Source organism: Mesoplodon bidens, assembly GCF_964165515.1.
Source record: "Mesoplodon bidens genome assembly, chromosome: 19".
Lineage (NCBI taxonomy): Eukaryota > Metazoa > Chordata > Mammalia > Artiodactyla > Ziphiidae > Mesoplodon > Mesoplodon bidens.
The window spans coordinates 24,419,478-24,439,972 of record NC_138179.1 but is presented as its reverse complement, the minus strand read 5'-3'; positions in this window follow the sequence as shown (position 1 = coordinate 24,439,972).

The window sequence follows — 20,495 nt, the reverse complement described above, 5'->3', positions numbered from 1 at the left end:
CCTGTCTCTGCAGAACAACCTTGGCCGGGTGTTCTTGGGCTGTCCTGGGTGACTCAACACCAGTTGGCCAGACTCAGAGCCCAAATGTGTCCCTCGTCCTCCCCTTTGGCTCCCAGAATTATGGACTCGGGAAGGAGGGATCCTCATGGGTTGTTTTTTTTTGCGGGGGGTGGGCGTCGGTGAGGAGAGCATCCCTGAGTCACCTGCAGGATGCTGCCCTTTAGGAAATTAATTAGGACTTCGGCTGTTTATGCTAATAATTGTCGTGATTACTGCAGAGATTATTTACAGCTCTGTCGGCAAATCTGTGTTGTTTTCCTCTTTACTGTGGCAGCCTTCCTCGTCTTCCTCTCTTCTTTTTGAAGAAGCCTCACCCACCTGCTTTCCACCTTCTCCTTCTCTTCTTCCGTTTCCTCCTTTTCTCCGCCCTTCCCTGTTTAGAATAATTGAGTCACAGGACATTAGGGACAACGGGAAGTCAAACCAAGACCACCTCGTCAAACCGTGAGCCTTTACACCTGAGCAAACTGCATCCAGAGACAGGAGGCGACAGCTGTGGCCAGGCGGCTGGCTTGTGACAGATCCAAGCAGAATACCCAGCAGTCCTGGGGCCAACCGATATTCCATTTGCTGCTTCAAACAGCTGCATCTTCCTGTTTTCCTTTTTTCTCATTGCCTGCCTTCCTCCCTTCTCTTTCTGACTCTAAGAAAGATGGGTAAGCCCATGAGAGCTCCCAGAACAAGAAAAGCTATGTGTTTGTAGTGAGAAGGGCTTGTAAGGGGCAAGAACTGCAGGCCAGAAACAGCCATCGGAGGCCCCTATGGGCTCCGTGCCCAAACATGTCCCAACAGGGACCCACACCTCCCTTCCTCTCTGGCACGGAGCCCTGGAGGGGTCATTCTGACTTGCAAAGTGAAAATTGGTTGCTCGGTGATGGCTCAGGCCAGGAGCTACTGAATCCCAACCGTCAGCCACTGACATTATTGCAAGTTTTCGCTGCAAATGAAGCTGCTGATGAAACGCTGGGTTCCAGCCGAGGGCCTCCAACTGCGTGTGAATTGTTTGCAGGCAAGCACACTGCAAGGGTGGCCCTTTCCTAGTCATTTATTTTTCCTGTCTTTGCCTAGGTCATGGTTGATGCTGGGGAGCATCCCGGGAATTCACCCCTACAGACCAGGGTCACAGAAGTCCCAGCCTCTGCCGTTCCTTCTCTGTATGGTGTACAATGAGAAACTCCTAAAATGCTTGAATGAAAAGGAAGCCCAGCAATCACCTCATGCCCTATTATTTCACAGATGATGAAACTGAGACCTAGATAAATTAGGGTCCCGCATTTAGTGGCAAAGTAGAAAGCGGAGAAAGCATGGAGGGAGGGACTATATTTGTTGAACCCCTAACTATCTGCCAGGCTTAAAACTTGTAATCTCATTTAATTTTCAAGTGAGGGCTTTTAAAAAGGAAGGGCACTGGTGTTCTGCAAGGATGCAGGGCTTGAGCAACGTGACCCAGGGTAAAGCAGAGAAGCCAGGGGGAGGAAGGCTGCATGGTCTCCCTCCAAAGCCCCCGTTGGTTCCTTGTTCCACAACCTGGTGAAATCCTGAAAATGCCCTCCAGCAGATCTGCAAGTAGATAGAGGTGGAGGAGAAAGAAAGACCTTCCCTAGGTGGGACATGACCTCCACCCCAGCCCTGCCTGGCAACCGCTTCTGCCCTCTTGCTCTGATTCTCCACACACACAGCCCACTAAGGCGTATTTACTGCAAGCCTTAGATGGACTGTCAGGTAACACTTCCTGAGATTCCTGTAGCAGTGCCCACCAGCTCAGGGGCATCATTCAACTCTGTATCACCATTATAAATGCCTATTTGTTGCTTCCCTAGCAAAGCTGTGCTGCTAAAGATGGTGAGAGATTCACTTGGGTTTACCAAAAAGGAAATTAGTCTGGAACCATCAATATGAGCTGGGTCTACCCCAAAGCCCTTTTCAAAGACAGGAGATTACAATGTTGGTATTTACATTTCTGTTTCTGCCTCTCCAGCAAATGGGATTCCTTGGTCATAAAAATATTCCTATTTTTAGGTCTCTTGATTCTTTGTCTTTTGGGTTCAGTGTTAATTTTGTTTATTGTAGTCATTATTACTCTTCAGCTTTCTGTGTCTCCATGGGTCTAATACTTGCACAATTTATCAGAATCAACCCAATAATACTTATTTATGTGACTTTTTTTTTTGATAATGTCTGTCTCCCTCATCAAAATGTAAGTTGGGATGATGTCAAATATTTTCACCATTATACTCCAAGTCCCTGGTACAGTGCCTGGTATATAGTAGGTGCTCAGTGAACACTTTCTGAATGATTGGACAGGCAAATGAGTGAATGAATGAAGTAATAATAATTTATTTTTCATCTGTCAAAATGGGAAGATGAGAAAACCTTACATTTTGCAATTGTTTTAGAATGAGGAATAAAATGCTTTAGAAAGTGCCCTCGGGCTTCCCTGGTGGCGCAGTGGTTGAGAGTCCGCCTGCCGATGCAGGGGACATGGGTTCGTGCCCTGGTCCGGGAGGATCCCACATGCCGTGGAGTGGCTGGGCCCGTGAGCCATGGCCGCTGAGCCTGTGCGTCCGGAGCCTGTGCTCCGCAAGGGGAGAGGCCATAACAGTGAGAGGCCCGTGAACCACAAAAAAAAAGAATGGAGAGGAAATTGGGGGAAAATTCCAATTAGCGAGATAATAATGAGAAAGGAGGGTGTAAAATCAGCATACAGATAATTATTATTCTTGAAGTAGAAAACAGTACAATTTAACTAGAAGCAATAACCAAAGATACAGTAGAAGAAACTCTTCTTGAGATGAAGAAAGACCTGTGTACACATAGTGAAAGCTTCACTGCACAGTGAAAATGTTTATGTCTTGTTTTAAATACCCAGAAAAAAGCATTAGTCAAAATAATAACATATAGTCCAACTTCTTAGATGTAACCACTGTTAACATTTTGGTGTATCCTTCTGGCCTTTGTCCATTTCATAGCCTATTTGGCTACATTAGTATTTTGAAAGAGCTTTTGAAAATTCTATTATATGCAAGAGATAAAAATAAAGACTTATGTCTCTGCTCAGACCACTAAAAAAGAATCAGTGTTTTCTTGGGGACCAGCATGGGAGGGGTGGTGACTAGGGGAATTTGAATGAAAGATACTTGAAAATGAGGGGCCTCAGGGCTGGGGCCCTTGATCAACTACTCCTCCTCTCTTTGGGTATTTCCTTCCAAAAGAAACTTAGAAATTTTGGATTTTGTTCTAGAAAGTATGGACCCACAACCATTGATCAGTTCTGTTTACAAAAGAGAAGAAAACCACAACGTCGTGGGTTTCTTGGCCAGTTGTAGGATTGAATGATTTGTAATTATTTGTTGGAATGTCAGTGTCTTGATCATGCATCTCCTTGGCTATCTTTAGGAAAAGCACTGACAGCTCCATGTGTGGAGTGGTTCAGAAATCTACTTGTCTTAAGGTAGGAGGCAGCGTGGAGTGAAGTCTAAAGACCCCTTTCTGTTCTATTAGCTTGTGTCTCCATAGTGTCACTGCATCCACTTCTAGCCATTCATTCTAGTGTTACATCACCATAATTAACATTGCTGTGTGGAAATAACAAGCATGTGGGAAACAAGGGGAGAGAGAACTCAGATACTAATGAGCACAACAATTACAATAATGATAAACTTACTGTCATTCCAACTATTGATCTTCACGTCACACAGCTGTTGATTTTGCAAACGAGCAGAAGGAAGGAAAAAATCTGCTATAGTCCTACCACCCATTTAATTACCATTAACTTTCAGGTGTATGTCCTTTGAAGCTTTATGCTGCCCATATGTTCAACATGATCTTGATCATATGCTATAGTTGAAATTGTATAGATTTATTATTTGAAATGCCCCGTTTTCTGATATGAAAAGTAGATACTCAACTGTAGACAATTTTGGAAAGTACAAAAGTACAATGAAGAAAATTTTAAAACAATCTGAATGTTCATCACTTACACATAACATTGTTAGCATTGGGTGAATATCCTATAGTATTAAAAATATTGTCTTTCTTGATCATAACAGGTTTATAATCATATTGTAACAATTCAAACAACAAAAATATATAAAGTAGAAAAGTGAAGTCCCTTGTTATACACCCTCCCCAAAATGACCACTGATAAAAGTTTTCCGTCTATTCTCCTGGAATTTTTCCTAAGCATAAACATATGTGTATGTTTCTTTACTAATTTTTTATAAAATTGGATTATAGTATATATTCACTTCTCCAATCTTCTTTTTGTATTTAGCACCATGATATGGCAACACTATTATTTATTTTACAAAGGTTCCAATTGATTCATATTTAGGTTTCTTCCCATATTTCTGTTACCAACAAACCTGCAAGGTTTTACCTGTGTCTTTTCGCACTTGCTTAAGTACCTGTAGAAACCATAAGGTCAAAAGGCTCACAATTTTTAAATGTTGATAAAATGTACATTTGTAATCTGAAAATATATTGCCTTCAGAGGGAGAGTTCCAGCCCCTCTCTCACCAACCATGTATGAGATTGCCTGTTTGCACAATAATGAATATTTTAAAATATTTTTAATATTTGAAAATAGGATCACTGAAGAATCTTAGTGTTATTTTAATTTGCATTGATTTCATGACTGGTGAGGCAGTGTATCTTACGTTTATGGTCATTTTCACTTATTCTGTAATTGCTATTCTTACTCTTTTCCCACTTTCTTTTGCACTGTTTCCTGTTGTTTATTTACGTGTAGAAACTACAGATGTCAACCTCAATATTAAGTTTAAATAAACATAAAATTTCCACTCAAGTTCCTGGACAATGAAAATATCAGCATATTGCTTTATGGATAATTTGTTTTTTGGTAGTGAAAAGTAGAGATTTTTGATTTAGTAGTTCTGGTGTGATGTGCTAAATGAGTAAATAATTTAATGAACAAATGGCATGACAAAACAATACCAGATACCACTGTAAATGATCCACAAACTTGTCAAGAATTGTGAGGTGGAAAATATGGCAAAAGAGAAAACATCCTTTCTGGAAAAATCATCTCCAAGAATGAGAGTACTTCCTAAAGAAAGCTCTGTAGAGAAAAATTTTCCCCACAGGATTCAGAATCCACCTGAACGTAAAGACTCAAATTCCTAATTCAGGAACTAGGTTGAGTAAGGAAACACTTTCAAGCCCCTTTTATACTCTAACAGGATTAGCAGTGGGGGGGAGGGACAGACCCTAGCCCCCTACGCACATGCACACGCGTGTGTGCAAACACACACACACACACACACACACACACACTGGGGCAAGGATGAGAACTCAGTGTTCCCTTAGATGCAGAACTTGAGTTTCTAACCCAGAGTAAAGATACTGAAGATTGAAGAGAGGCATTTCTACTATTTTCAAGGAGACAGACTCAGCCATGGCATCACACAGGTGGTCAGCCAAGACTACTCGCAATCCCTTACGAGAAGCCCTGAGGCACAGGGAAGTTTTCTCCAGTGGTGTCAGTAGGGTTGACTGCCAAACTTGGACAGCTTTTTTGCTATCTTCATAGGCATTTCAGTGAGGAAGCTAGAGCGATTGTTCAGGGCTGCCACACAGAGTCATTTAATTTTTTGAGAGGCAGGGAGAATGAAGCTTGCATACGTGCCCATGTTTCTACGTAGGGAGGTGTCTGTGTGAACTTGCAATTAAAGCATAAAAAATATTCAGAAAAGCACACAACGATAGAGATCAATCAATTTCACAAACTTCACACAGCAATGTAACCATCACTCAAATCAGGAAATAGAATATCACCAGCACCCCAGAAGTCTCACTTTCCTGACTGCTAACACCATTAACGAGTTTTGCCTGTTTTTGACTTTCATATAAATAAAATTATATATATATATATATATATATATATATATATATATATATATATATATATAGCTTTTGGCTTTCACTCAACATTAAGTTTGTGAGATGCATCTCATCTCTATTGTGCACATAGTGGTAATTTGCTCATTCTCATCACTGTATAGTATTCCATTGTGTGAAGGTACTACTATTTCTTTTTAAACATCTTTATTAGAGTATAACTGCTTTACAGTGTTGTGTTAGTTTCTGCTTTATAACAAAGTGAATCAGCTATACATATACATATATCCCCATATCTCCTCCCTCTTGCGTCTCCCTCCCACCCTCCCTATCCCCCACCAGGTGGTCACACAGCACCGAGCTGATCTCCCCGTGCTATGTGGCTACTTCCCACTAGCTATCTAATTTACATTTGGTAGTGTATATATGTCCATGCCACTCTCTCACTTCATCCCAGCTTCCCTCTCCCCCTCCCTGTGTCCTCAAGTCCATTCTCTACGTCTGTGTCTTTTGAATGTACTACTATTTATCCATTCTATTGATGTTGGGCATTTGGTGACTTTTCAATTATGAATAGTGCTGCTATAAGCATTCTGCTACATGTCTTTTGATGAAAATATGTCTGCACAGGAGTGGAATTACTGGGTCATAGACTATGCACATATTCATCTTTACAAGATATGGCAAAGAATTTTCCAAAGTGGTGCATTGCATTCCCACCAGCCGTGTATGAGAGTTCCAGTTGCTCCCCATCTTCACCAAGCCTTGGTATGTTTTGTCTTTTTTATGGGAGCAATTCTGGTGGGTGTGTGGTAGTATCTCAGGGTGGCTTCAACTCACATTTCCCTCATAATGAATAAAATTGACAAAACTAAAAACAAAAATTTTGGCCGCTGGGGAAATTATCCCCTCCCCAACTGGAGGAATGCTTATAGCACTTCTCCACCCTGTAGGCCTTCATTGTGAGAGGAAGAGGAATAACTGTCTGGTTGGTGAGTTTGGAAGAAGACCCCTAGCATGCTTAGCTCAGTCCCTGCTCTCTGCTCCTGTGAGAGTCAGTCGGCCAGCCAGAACACACATTCTCTGCCTTTCCATGCTTTAAGCTTAAGAGACACTGTCCTGTGGGGAGCCTGTGGTTGGAAATCTGTGCCCGTGACTGGGGGCACTTGTATCCCATAAAGAGGGACATATTAAGATGACCATTGCAGACAAACATAGAAGCATTTCCTTTCAGCCCAGGCAACTGGGGTACTCTTATCTTAAAGGGGGGGTGGTCAAAACAGAAACAGACAATGGAAACAGAGTTTTGACTTTTGGATTTCTAAAGCCAGGACTCAGGATATAAGATCAATAGATTTGGGGCTTCCCTGGTGGCGCAGTGGTTAAGAATCCACCTGCCAACGCAGGGGACATGGGTTCGAGCCCTGGTCTGGGAAGATCCCACATGCCGCGGAGCAACTAAGCCCGTGCGCCACAACTACTGAGCCCGTGGTCTGCAACAAGAGAAGCCACCGCAATGAGAAGCCCATGCACCGCAACAAAGAGTAGCCCCCACTCGCCGCAACTAGAGAAAGCCCATGCGCAGCAACGAAGACCCAACACAGCCAAAAATAAAAATAAATAAATAAATTTCTATTAAAAAAAAAAGATCAATAGACTTAGAAGAATACGCAAAACAGGTTTCCCAGTCCCAGACTAGAAAAAGATACCATGGGTCTGGACCAAACAGATAGGAGCTGAGCCACTCAGAAGGGACTGTCCATCCTATGCCTGAGGGAGCCCCATCTGTCCCCAGTACCAGAGTGGCGTGTGAGAGCTGAGTCACCACCTGAAGATCTTCCCTTCCCATTCCTGTGAGAACCAAACACCCGTGTGTCATGGAGCTGTGACAATTTCCATCTCTTTGCCATTCTGTGAGTAATTTCCACAGACAGCTGCCAGAACATTGCCTGCTGTACAGTCTTCCTCCACTTTGCTATGTGGACAGTCCTCTTAGAATGACCCAGGACTCTTGGAAGCTCTTTAAGATGAAGATGATGTTGGTTTAGACAAATAAAGGAATGATGGTGGTTTAGAAGCCAAACCCTATATTCTTAGTTAAAGTGGGGCTGAATTTGGACCAGTCTAAGATTCATCCCTACTCTTCCCAGGAATAAAACACTCATCACATCTTCTTGGACTTCTTCATATCCCTTGAATCGTCCAATCCAAGAAATTGTGGATTTAGATGACCCTCGATAGAATATATTTTTGTTGGGCTTAATAGCATATGTTTGAAATTTAATGGCGCTCTGCCTATCGAATCAATGGGCCACATGATCATTACTGATTATGTTCTGATACTTAGCTCCTAAATCAACTCTGGCCAGGCTGGAAGCAACAGATGTCTCTGTATCTTTGGTTTCAGGTACTGAGGTTTCCATGTTAAGAAACATAATTACTTTTTAAAATGAAGAAACCAAACTTTAGAAATTCTCCCCAAACACAGCAGGTAGTGATTGGTAGTGATATGTGCCTTCAACTCCCAGATTAGGGCATATGTGGAGAAAATGAAACACAGCACATAGTTAAGTGATTAAGAACTCTGACTTTGAAGTTTGACACTTCTTACCTACCTTTACTTTTAGAAAGTTATTTTCCTGCTATACAGTGGTCCCCACTCTATGGAAAGGACTTCCATGAAGCAATAGCCACTGTCTTCCTTGGTTAGAAGGAGGCAGTCATTTATGTGTTGCAGTTTGGGGTATACTGCAAGGATTCCCCACCCCTTAAAGTCTTTAATTTCCCCCAATTTCCCCCAATTCCTTACCATCTAGCCACTGCACCTGCTCCTACCTGTTCTATATTTCCAACAAGTCTGTCATTACTTTGAGTGAAAGGATAAAAACAGGGACTTAGTTCTCAGAGGTCACAGTTAAATAAGCCTCCTTGCTACTTCCTTATCTAGGAGTAGTGTACCTCGAAGCTTCTTCCTTTATGCACTCTCTCTCTTCCCCAAGCTCTTGATCATTGAATCATTCAGAATATATTTTCTGAGTGTATCCTATATGCCAGATGCTGAAGATATGGTGGTGACCAAGACAGACGGGGCCCCTGCTCTCATGGACCATATATTCTAGAGCAAGGAGAATGAAACATGTCAGTGTATGACTAAGATCAGTTTGGATGGTGAGAGGGGCAGCATGGAGCCGTGGATACAAGCTGGGTCTCTAGGCTATGACTGCTGAGGTTCAATTCCTAGCAACTTCACTTGTTAGTTGGGTGACCTGGGTCAGTTACCTAACCATTACAGAATGGGTCCTGATTTGTGAAATGGGGATTCTAACAGGATCCCTCTGCTATGAAGCATCGGAGTTGAGACTTAAATGTTCCCCAGGAGGCAGCCACACGAAGACGGTGCGGAACAATTTGATCAGTGGGAACAGGAAGTACAAACGTCCTGTGATGGAAACAAACAAGCTTAAAGGATTCTCGTTACTAAAGGAAGGCTTGTGTGTCTGGCAAATACTGAGAAAAGGGTAGAAGTGATGAAAGATGGGATCCGGCAAGGAGGCAGGCACCAGATCGTGATGATTCATAGGCCACGTTGAGAACTTTGGATTTTATTCTAATTAATTAGGCTTTAACCTCTGCCTGGAGTGATTTCTCCTCACCTGGCACCATATTTTCGAAAGAGAATGTACTGAAATCCTATTCATCTTTCAAACTCTGTTCTAATGTCATGTTTTCTATAAAGTCCCATACCCACGAGAAAAATCAGTTCCTCCCTGGCACTATTCGTTGTGTACATGTTTGTCTCCTATATTCATTCTGAGTGCCTGAGGTCAGGGATTGAGTCCCATTCACTTCAGAATCACCTATCAAAGTGCGTGGCCCAAATAAATATTCTTTGGATGACTGAGAGGATGAATGATATAAGCTTGGGTCCTTTAGTCGGATTTGCTAATTGAAAATCTGGACGCAAAAGGAACAATCTATAGCTCAGGTAGATTTCACCTGGAGCAAAGAGAGACCCTGAAAACAACAGGAAGAATGAGAGGACGCAGAAGGGAGGAGGCTTGTAATGGGACTCCGTGTACTTTGATAGAGGCCATACCTGTTTTCCTCAGTTCTAACCCTCGCTCTTATTGTGTGAGCTTGGGAAATTACTTGACAAAAATTGCTCAGTGAAAACCACCATGCTCCACTTATCCAGAAGGTAGACTTCTGACACCCTAATCTCTCTCTTTTTTTTTTTTGCGGCACATGGGCCTCTCACTGCCGTGGCCTCTCCCGTTGCGGAGCACAGGCTCCGGACGCGCAGGCTCAGCAGCCACGGCCCACAGGCCCAGCTGCTCCGCAGCATGTGGGATCCTCCCGGACCGGGGCACGAACCCACGTCCCCTGCATCGGCAGGCAGACTCCCAACCACTGCGCCACCAGGGAAGCCCCACCCTAATCTCTTTAATGTGGACAACACAAGACAAGACAAAAACGCAAAATGAAAACAAAACCCAATAAACCAAACACTCAAAATAGAAGTTAAAGGAAAACAATCTTAGCCCAAAGAAGTAAAATCATAAAACCCAAGGCCTCAGAGCACGAGTGACGTCAGGTAGTAGCCTATTTACTTCCTTGTCTTCCTTCCTTCCTCTCACCTTCTTCCCCAAATATTTACCGAGCACCTATCAACTGTCCAACCCGGAGATGTTGCTGGGGCAAAAGCAGAAACATGACAGACGTGTCCCTGTTCTCAGGGAATTTCTCTCCCTTTTCCCTCCTGCCTCTCTGCCTCCCTGCCCTCCTCCTAACCTGCCTTTCTTCCTTGCATGCTTCCTTTATTTATTGTAGTAAGAAAAGGCAACAGATTCTGAAATCAAAGCTTTAGAGTTCAAATTCTGACTGTGCCAATTAGTAATTGCTCTCTCCCCCCAACTTTGAAATCACTCTGTCAAACCTTGCCCCAGGTATAAGAAGTCATTAGGAAAGCATAAAAGAGGAGGAAACCAGAGCACTGGAGATCTAGGCTGAGGTCTTGGCTCTGGTATTTTGACCTTGGGCAGGTCACGTGACTTCTCCGTCTCTCCATCTCTAAGGGGCAACGACTGTCCTTTTCAACATTCTCTGTCTCTGGGATAAGTCAGCTAATATCCCCGCCTCCAGTGCTGGGGTATTTGATACAACTGGCAGATGCCACATCTACCAGCCTGTTACAACACCTCCAGGGAAAGAGCTTTAAAGATTTTCACAAAAAACAGATCTTTTTCATATCTCTGATGAAGAGACTGACTTTAAAGCCAGGAAGAGAGAACTATGTGCAATTTGATGGGATTCAGAACATCAAAGGCAGTTGAGTTGGTGTTTAGAACAATCTCTCAGGTCAAATCTAATTTTATCTGAGCTGATGTTACCAAGCTCTGGTAATTGCTCCCAGCATAACTGCCAATTCCTTGTTATAAGGCTGTGAGCACAACTGCTGCAGGGCCTCCAGTAGAGGGTCCAGCTGATGGCTTTTGTCTTTGTTGCTCTTGGGGCTGAGGCAATGGGCTAGATTTCAATCTTGGGAGCTATAGGTGGACAAAACAGAAAGGACACTGGACTTGAAGTCAGGACCTCTGTCTTCAAACTGTGGCTCTACCACAGAGCCCCAGAGATTCTCCTTCCCAAGGACTTTTCCACTTGAACTCGACACTTTTGTGTACTGGTTTCCTGAAGGCTTTATGATGGAAGAGGGATGGAGAGAAGTTTGGGGTTGTGGAGAGTGGGGTGCTACTAAGGGTGGGCAAAGTTGACAGAGGCTCAAATGGCACAATGGCTCTGCACACAGCGATTCCCCTGACTTAGAGAAAAGGTTTGAGCCTGTAAGTTAGGGGTCACTGAGAATTGCAGGAAGCTGCCGGTGTTGGGCATGGCAACATAACTGGGGAGAAAGGACGTGCAATGGTTAATTTTATGTGTCAACTTGACTGGGTCACAGGGTGACCAGACATTTGGTCGAATTTATTCTGGGTGTTCCCGTGAGGGTGTTTTTGGATGAAATTAACATTTAAATAAGTAGACTGAATAAAGCAGATTGCCCTCCCTAATGTGGGTGGGCCTCGTCCAGTCAGTTGAATGTCTAAATAGAACAAAAAGCTGACCCTTCCCTGAGTGAGAGAGAATTCGCCTGCTTGATACGTTGAACTAGGTCGTCTGCTCTTCCTGGTCCTACAGCAGCCTGATGGCCTTCAGAGTTGAACTGGGACATCGGCTCTGCAGATTTTGGACTTAGCCTCCATAATTGCATGAGCAATTTTTATTATTCTTTATAATAAAGCTTAAAAAATAATTTCCTATTGATTTTGATTCTGCCTGAATAACATGGGGCACTATATCTGCAGCAGAGTTTCTTACGATCAACAAGGAAAGTTGGGAAGAAAAGTTCAAATAAACACCTTCCGAGTCCAAGGCCACCACTCACTTGATCATCTGTTTTGAGTCTGGCAGACTCTATCCCCCAACCTCTTGCCAGATGTAGAAGGGAGCAGGTCTACCATTAGCCAAGTGCAGCAGAGTGGCCTCTAACTTTTAGAAGATTTCCTAATCCTTTATCCACATCTTCTTGCCCTACCTGGGTAACAAAGGCTTCTGTTTTCCCATCACAGGCATTCCTAGCCCATCATCTTAGCTGAGAAGCAAGCCTGGCAGATAACCTCCCTACCTGGCAGATAACCTCTCCTCCTCTCGTGCACATCCAGATTCCACTTTAGACACTCTGTGACTTTCATCTGGTCCCTGGCTTTTTGAGCGAAACATCCACAAAGTACATGGGGATGCCCAAGGGGCTAGTTTCTGGGCTAGCTCTGGGCTATAGGTAGAAGGTATGAGCAGAAGTAATTTTATCTGCAGGGAGTAATATTTTGATATTTATGTGTGTGATTTAGTTTGATTTCTCTTACCCTCTACCTTTCTCTTCACACTGAAGAAAAAGTTTTCCATATATACTGTTCGTAGGGTACCGATGTACAAAGTGAACAAAAGAGTCAAATTCAGGGCTTTGGAACTTCTAATTAATCTATAGCAGATATAATAACCTTGAGTATCATACATCTTTATTTCAAGAACCAGGTGCTTGAAAAGAAAAAAAAAGATGTTTTGAATTCTAGAAAGCTTGGTTAAAAGATCAAGAGGTGAAGCCTGGAGAAAGAGGGCAAATTTTATTCATAAACAAGAGATGACAAAAAGGAGCTTGGAGAAATAGCTAAACCCTGCCCCAAAAGGAGTAAGAGCAACCGAGTTATAGGAGAGAAGGCAGAAGTGTAAAAGCATCCTAGATGCAGAAAAGTCTGCACAGCAGAACAAGGCTTGGGGAGGAGTGATGACAACCCGGCGGCTACAGCGATAAGTTTTGGAGGATCAGGGGCACATGTCCAAGGCTAGGGATTGCCAGCTACACCTCAGCCACCCCTACCGTGGGCATCTGCTCACACCAGGAGGGTACATGCCCCATTCTCCATCCCCTCCGTCCCCTCCCGTGAAATCACCCTCACGTCCAGAAAGATGAGGAGGGATGAGGGATAACCTTAAAATGAACTGAGCATTTATGTAAGTGAGATTAAATTTTAAACAGCAGTGAATGAATTGCCTGAAATCAGTAAGATTACATTTTCTACCATCAAGGGGGGATGAGAGTTTGAGACCTAAACCAAATCATTTTATAGATAGAGTTTTGTCTTTCCACCCCTGATTTTTTTTTACTACAATACTTATTCTTGTCTCTATGCTGTTGATGGGAACAGCCATATTCTGCTGGGCTGCGTGTGCTTTGTCATCACAGCTCTCAGATGCTAGGATCATCTTCAGAAGGGGAAGAGATCTGGTTGGAGAGACCTGCTGGACTCCAGGCTGTCCTTCAGAAGCCAGCATTGTACATCCACCATTTCCCCTTAAGACTGCCTTTGTTCCGTTAACTTTATTATTATCACTAGTTACTATTATTGGCTGAGAATGTACCATTTCCCAGTCACTGTGCTAAGTGCTGTGCTTAGATGCTTATACTTTTGTTTGGGTTGTATCAGACTTGACTGAGGTGGCTGTTACCATGTCTAGTCTACGAAGGAGTAAACTGACAGGCTTACAGACTAAGTGACTGTTTTTCAATTCCACAGCTTGGGGCTGGCCACAGTGGGATTGAAATGCAAGTATCTCTGACTCTAAATCCCTTGCTCAGAGATGACTCCGTTCTACTGAATTGAACTGAATTGATAACATGTACACTTGCCAGAACGGTCTGAAGTGTACGTGTTATCAATTCAATGTACATTATAACTTGTGTACAATGTACAAGTGTACATTGACTTCCCCGAATCAATCTAATTGTTAAAAATTGAATGAATAATTGTCACTTGTTTGGCCTGACCATTGTCTACATCTGTTTCTAGGTTTGAGAGATTTCCCACTTTGGGGTCTTGGTGGTAGAACTATTGGCAACAGCTTTAGGGGAACACCAGCGAGCAACACTTGGTACATGTCCCCCGACGTCCCAACCAGGGATCAGAAATGACGCTGCATTCGTGGGAACTAGATACCCCACGTTGCTGGCTTCTGCTCTCCACCTGCTCCCTGTAACCTCCCCAAAGCCCCACCGTTAGTGCCCAGGTCCCCCAGGGTGCTCATGATCAGCCTGCTTAAGTTCCTCCGCCCTGAGCTTCTTGTTGACATCATGACCAAGGGGCCTGCTGAGGCTGCCAGGGATTTCCAGAGTGCTGCTGCCCTACGCAGCAGGCTGCCCATGGGTTCAGCAGAGCTGCAGGGCCCTCAAGGCAAGTACATCCGCCCTGAGCCCCTGCTCCACTGCATTGACCCTCAGCATGAGAGCTGGGCGGGCTTCTGCACAGAAGCGGGGAGTATGCCCAGCGAACTCTCTGTTCTCCTTTGTCATTTGAGCCTCCCAGCAGCCTTGTGTGTGCCTGGAATAATCTAGAAGAGCAACTGCCTCTATTTTCACCTTCAGTCTCTTTTTTTGGGCTTAGCCATGGACCACGGAGCAGGGCGAGGGAACAGACGCCTGGACAGTCCACAGCACGCTTTCTGTCACATCCTCCCCACCAAGGAGGTCTTCTTGCCTCGAAGGCACTTTCCAAGCAGTTTACGCTAAGATGTGTAAACATCACCTGCCCCACAGCCAGAATGCTCGATTCTTAGTCGTAATCCCCCTCTCTATGCCTTCAGGTTTTCTAAACTCAGTCCTTGCTCCAAATATAGGTGCTGAATGAGAAGATGTAAGGCCTTACATCACAATCACCATCAAACCAGTCATCATTACCCTCCTCTTCAAGGTGCGCCCATGGGTACCACAGAGTGCAACACCCCTGACGCATGCTCTGGCCTCATTCAGCATTAGTGAAAAAGAGACCACAGGCCCTAAATCAAGTCTCTTGTGCCAAGCCTATGTCACCAAACCTAGACTTAATACCTAACTAGTTGCAGTTTCAGCTTCCCCGTGGAACGTAATCTTAACCAGTCTGTCTGGGATCACATGGTCAGAACTAGTGAGGTAACCTGCCTGGTGGACCCCTACCTTCCCCCAAAGGAAGGTGACCTTGCCTGATACGACCCACTCTTTGCTGCAAACTTCCTTGTCCTGCGTCCCTCTGCCTATAAAAGTCTCTCATTTTGTGCAGCCCTTCAGAGCTCCTTCCTATTTGATAGATGGGATGCTGCCTGATTCATGAATCACTGAATAAAGCCAATAAGATCTTTACATTTTACTGAAGTTGAAAGTTGTTCCTTAACAAAAAACAAAATTCAATTCAGTTAAGTTATCTCATATTTGTCTGAGCCCACTGATACTCTGAGTTTGCTTCCTGAGCCCCTAGTGGGGTATAAGGATTGGCTGGTTTGAATAATTTCCGTGGACTCTAGGGCATAGGGGCTGTTCTAGTTGTCTGGTACCCGGCCCCACAGTGGGGTGATTAGGGCAGGTGGATGGTGGTCTGGAGTGTAAGAGCTCCAAAAAGGAGGTGGTTGGAGAGAATGGGCCCTGGATTGGTGACTTTGCCTATGAAAGGTGCACTCAGCTGAATTGTTTGCTATCGCTAGGAATTGGCCAGCCCTGCGAGGGGCAATCTCTCCACTGTCAGCAAGGCCCCAGATGTCAAAGGGTTAGAATAAAAAGGCATGTTTCTACAAGGTGTCATATAGTTTTATGATAATGGTTAACCGTTGAACAAACATGCATTCTAGTTCCATAGCCTAAAAGTTCCCAAAGGGGTCAAAACTTATAAGAAGGCAGAGGTCCAAAGAGTAAAGACAGTCTTGGGCCGTCACAGAACATCACTGGTGACTTGAAGGAGACTTAGGTCACCAAAGGGCAGCCCAGGGAGTGTGTGGATAGAGATGGAGGCCAGCAGCACTGGCTGCAGGGTGCGGACTAAAGGTCCGTGAACAGCAGTCTCTTATCCATTGGCCAGATTGCTGAATTGCTAACAAGAAGTGAGAAGCCCTCCTCCAAAGGACGTGGCTTAAATCCCACTACACTCTTCCCTGAACCGCTGGTCTCAGTATCATTTGCTCTCAGTCCTTTCAAGACAAAGTCTCTCTGATGTAACCTGGCTGAGTGAGACACGCTTAGATTGCTTTCCAGCTCTACAACTCGCTACCCGAGTGTCTGGTATTTCGTCAACTCTCTGCACCTCTGTTTCTTAAGCTGTAAAACAGGAATAATATTGCTGTTGTAGGCTCTTTATGAGAATTCAATAAGATAAAGCACGTCAGGTGCCTGGTACAGAGCCTAATACGTATAGGGGCCCAACAAATTTGGTTTCTTTTCCCTGACTTTGACAAGGCAGTGAAGGTGTTAAAAACTTTTTTAAACTATGAAATATATAGCACACAGGAAAAATTGTGCAAAAAGAAAAGATAGCTCAAAATTTTATCACAAAGCTGGTACCCAAACACCCATGGACCCAACACCCAGGTAAGAAAATAACACATCATTAGCACCTTAGAAGCCCCATTCATGCCTAAGCCAAAGCGGTGCCCACCCCTCCCTCCTGAAAGAGAACCATTCTCCTGATGTTTATGGTTATCCTGTGTGTGTGTGTGTGTGTGTATGAGATATATATATCCTACATCACATATGCCTATCTAAACTCTACATTTTAGTTTTAGCCACTTCTTAAACTTTGTATAAATGAATTATACAATATGCATTTTTTGTTGTTGTGTCTGCCTTTTGTTATTCAACAGTGTGTTGTCATATAGCTTTAAATGTGTTTTCACTGAGAGATTCTTGCAGCTGGTGCTTTGTTTTCCTTTCATTGCTCGGTGGTATTTCAATAGATGGATATACCGCAAGTGGTTTATCCATTTTTGCAGTTGATGCACATTGGGTTGTTTCCAGTTTGGGGGCTATTACAAATAGTGGTGCAGCAAACATTCCTGTACATGATTCCTGATGCACTCCTGTTAAGTATATAGTTAGAAATGGAATTGCTGAGTTACAGGGAATGCAAATCCTCAACTTTAGCAGAAAATGCCAGGTTTCAAAAGTGGTTGTACCAGTTTATATTCCTTATAAATTTAGAAACTAGTTGCTCCCTGTCCTCATCTACTTGGTAAAGTCAGCCTTTCAAATTTCAGCCACAGTTCTCGTAAGTATGCAGTGGCTTTGCACTGCTGTTCTAATTCACATTTCTATGATTTCTAATGAGGCTGAGCATTTTGTGTTTATTGGCCATTTGGATACCTTCTTTTGTACCCGTTTAAGAGCATGTTGAAGTCTCTTGCCCATTTTTCTGTTAGACTGTCTGTCTTTTATTTGACTTATAATAGTTTTTTTTAAAAAATATTCTGGACGGAAGCCCCCCCCCCCTTTTTTTTTTTTTTTGCGGTACGCGGGCCTCTCACTGCTGTGGTCTCTCCCGTTGCGGAGCACAGGCTCCAGACGCTCAGGTTCAGCGGCCATGGCTCACGGGCCCAGCCGCTCCGCGGCCTGTGGGATCTTCCCGGACCGGGGCACGAACCCGTGTCCCCTGCATCAGCAGGCGGACTCTCAACCACTGCACCACCAGGGAAGCCCTGTGCATTAATTTTGTATCCTGCTACTTTACCAAATTCATTGATTAGCTCTAGTAGTTTTCTGGTAGCATCTTTAGGATTCTCTAAGTATAGTATGTTATCTGCAAATGTCATATATGCTTTTTTTTTTTTTTTTTTTTTTGCAGTATGCGGGCCTCTCACTGTTGTGGCCTCTCCCGTTGTGGAGCACAGGCTCCGGACACACAGGCTCAGCTGCCATGGCTCACGGGCCCAGCCGCTCCGTGGCATATGGGATCTTCCCAGACCGGGGCACGAACCCGTGTCCCCTGCATCGGCAGGCGGACTCTCAACCACTGTGCCACCAGGGAAGCCCTGTCATATATGCTTTTAACCTATACTTTTTTCAAATTTCTTGAAATATATGTATCCCACTAGTTTTCTGGGGTTTTGTGGTAAAATACACATAATATAAAATTTACCTTTAGTGATATTTAATACATTCACAGTGTTGCACAACCTTCATCATCATGTAGTTCCAGAATGTTTTCATCACCCCAAAAGAAAGCTCTGCACTTAATAAACAATTTCTTACTAGTCCCCTCTCCTCCCAGTCCCTAGTAACCACTAATCTGCTTTCTGTCTGCATGGATTTGCCTATTCTGGATGTTTAATATAAATGGAATCATTCAATAAGAGGGGACTAGGTAATTCCCTGGTGGTCCAGTGGTTAGGACTCAGCGCTTTCATTGCAGTGGCCCAGGTTCAACCCATGGTCAGGGAACTAAGATCCCACAAGCCACGTGGTATGGCCAAAAGGAAAAAAAAAAAAAAAATATATATATATATATATATATATATATATATATATATATATATGGACTAAAAATTCAATGGCATAAAATGTAGGTTAATGGAAATCAGTATTTTTTTCAATCTATATTGCCACTATACTGTATTGTCATATACTGTACAATACTGATTGTGCACTGAAATAAGCAAGTCCCAAATGATTAAGGCTTTCACCTATTACTGTATCCTTCCTCCAATAAAAGGTAATAAAGTTAGCCATCCCTCTCGTGTCCCCTGGATTTGTGCAACATGGAGATACTGACACAGTATCCATTGTTGGGAGAGAGAAAGAACTGGAAAGGAAGCAAGTGGTTATAACAGAAAGAAGGTCAGTGGAACCTGAGACCATACACAGAGACCAACACTGTAGCTTTAAGGGTTTTGAGGCCCCTAACACACTTCTCTTGCAAGCAGCAAAATAAGACTTCGTAATTTGTGTCTCTGGGCTTGCAAGCCGTGGTCCTTTCAATGAGTATCTAGGTGTGGGCAGGGAGGGAGGAGGATCATTAGACCCGCATGTTCTCAGTATTGTACCTGGAAGCGCCTTGTTCCTTTTGATCATCTTCTATTTCATGTACCGTTTAGCACACCACATTTATGCTTACGCCTATGATCTTTTGAAGATCTAAGCTCATGAGTCTCTGTAAAGGTCAAAGAAATCTCATTTAATGTTATCTCCACATTGTGGGTGATTTGTTTTCACTTGATAATAAAGATTTTGTTTTTAAAAATAAGAAAAAAATGTCTTTGATATCCTAACTTTGAGAATTCCTTCCAAGTACATTTTCACGTGTGCAAGTATGTTTATACATGTCAGATTATATGACTTTGAAGTGTTTTGTGTTTGTGGGTCCCAATGTGTGCATTCATTCATGTATGTGTGTATACACATACATGTACATTATGAACTGTTGCTATGAAGTAGTGACATTGGTTTGTGTAACATGAATGCTGAAATGACACAAGGAGCAAACATCTAGGGCAGTGAATCTCAACAGGGAGCAATTTTGCTCCCTGGTGCGTGTGGGAGGGGCATTTAGCACTGTCCACAGACATCTCTGGTTGCCAAAAATGGGGTTAGGGTGCTCCTGGCATCTAGTACACAGAGGCCAGGGATGCTGCCAAGTATCCTACAGTGCACGGGGCAGCCCCCTGCCCCCTGCCCCTGACAAAGAGTTATTTGTCCTAAAGTGTCAATAGTGCCAAGGTTGAGAAACTCAGTTCTAGACGCGTAGTACTGAACAGAAGTTTACTGGGCACCTATAATATTCAAGACTCTGTTTTAGCCTTGGTTCAGAAATAAGCATAATGCAAACACCTATTGGTATGCCCCCCATGTATTTAGTAAGGGAGTTATCAGGCAGGGTCTCAACTGGAAACATTTGGTATGCAACGATTAAGATAAGCTGAATAACTAGTTACAAAGGAACGAATATAGGGAGAGCCTAAGGGAGAGTGTGGTGGCCTGGGCTAGTAGCCGTCAAGGTGTTATCCTCTGTGGGACCTACAGAGCTAAGGTGTGGAGTGGATACTGGAACCTGGAAGGGGATGGAGTCTTCTAGGGCAGCCACCTCGAAGGGAGCAAGCTTCAGTTGAGAGAGTTAACCTTGAGGTGACCTCCAAGGGAAAGAACTAGGGGACCAATTACCCCCACCTCCCTCCTCCCACCTACGGTAAGGGCCCCCCATGGGCCAACAGAAGCCAGAGAACAAGCCAGAGAATAAGCT